The sequence below is a fragment of the Orycteropus afer genome, unplaced genomic scaffold (genome assembly GCF_000298275.1).
Source record: "Orycteropus afer afer isolate SDZICR_OR568_19922 unplaced genomic scaffold, OryAfe1.0 scaffold00020, whole genome shotgun sequence".
Lineage (NCBI taxonomy): Eukaryota > Metazoa > Chordata > Mammalia > Tubulidentata > Orycteropodidae > Orycteropus > Orycteropus afer.
The window spans coordinates 3,123,537-3,125,171 of NW_006921607.1; positions in this window are offsets into that span (position 1 = coordinate 3,123,537).

The window sequence follows — 1,635 nt, forward strand, 5'->3', positions numbered from 1 at the left end:
AAAGCATCTTCTCAGATCACAATGCTATGAAATTAGAAATCAACAATAGGAAGATCAATGGAAAAAGCAAACACATAGAAACTGAACAACATCCTCCTTAAAAACAACTGGGTAATAGAAGAAATAAAAAAATGAAATTAAAAAATTCCTTGAATCAGATAAGAATGAAAACACAACATACCAAAATCTTTGGGACACATCAAAAGCAGTGATCAGAGGCTAATAAATAGCAATAAATTGCACACATCAAAAAAGAAGAAAGAGCCAAAATCAACACTTGAAACCAACATCTCCAAAAAGTAGAAAAAGAGCAGCAAAAAAAAGCCTACAGTCACCAGAAAAAAGAAATAATAAAGACTCGAGCAGAAATAAATGAAACAGAAAATAGAAAGGCAATAGAAAAAAATCAACAAGACTAGAAATTGGTTCTTTGAAAAGATTAATAAAATTGACAAGCCACTGCCAAATTTAACAAAGGAATAGAGGGAGAGAGTACAAATAACATGAATAAGAAACAAATTGGGTGATATCACAACAGAACCAACTGAAATAAAAAAGATAATATCAGGATACTTTGAATAACTATACTCCAATAAAAAGTTGGAATTAGAAATACCAATTGATCCAGCAATCCTTACTACGTATATATCCTAAAGGAGTGAGAACCAGGACAAGAACAGAAATATGCACATCTATGTTCATCACAGCACTATTTACAATAGCAAAAAGATGGAAACAACCTACGTGCTCATCAACAGAAGAATAGATAACCAAACTATGGTACATTCACACAATGGAATACTATGCAACCCTAAAGAATAGTGTAGAATCTGCAAAACATTGCATAATGTAGGTGAATTTGGAAGACAGTATGCTGAGTGAAATAAGTCAATCATAGAAGGACAAATATTAGTCTGCTATTGTAAAAAATCAAGGAAAGGTTTATATATGGAAGGAAACTTTCTTTGTTAGTTATCAGGGGTGGGAGGGGTGGAGAGGGAACACTGCTAGACAGGTAGAAACAAGTACTGATTTGAGCAAAGGGAAAGGCAATGTACCAAATGTAAGTGATAAACACAATAGCATTGAGGTAGAGGAAGACAGAGAGGTACAGACAACAAAGATGAACCCTTTTGCACATACAGTACTGTGTTATCAGTGAAGGCAAACATTGATATGTGGGTGGATAGATGGGTGGACAGGCTGAACTATTAGGTATGTCTATGCAGGGGGAAGTGTGTCCCTGACCATGTATAGAGTTGGCAGACAATGTTTCTACAAGTCTATTTGTATGTTCCATGAGAATTCCCAGCTATATAGTAGAGCTGACAAAGCACAAGGTTGTAGTCACTTCATGGCCACAGTCAGCTACCCAGAGGGAGTGAGTAGTTGGACCTGTGGGCTTGGAATCATGGTTGCAGGGGTCATCAAGCTCAATTGGCATAATATATTATACAAAACTGTGTTCTACATCCTACTTTGCTGAGTAGCAACTGAGATCTTAAAATCTTGCAAGAGGCCATCGAGATGCAATGAAGTGTCTCTCCTCATCCAGAGCAAAGAAGAATGAAGAAAACCAAAGATTTATGGACACAATTAGTCCAAGGAATTGGTAGACCATGCGATCCTCAGTCT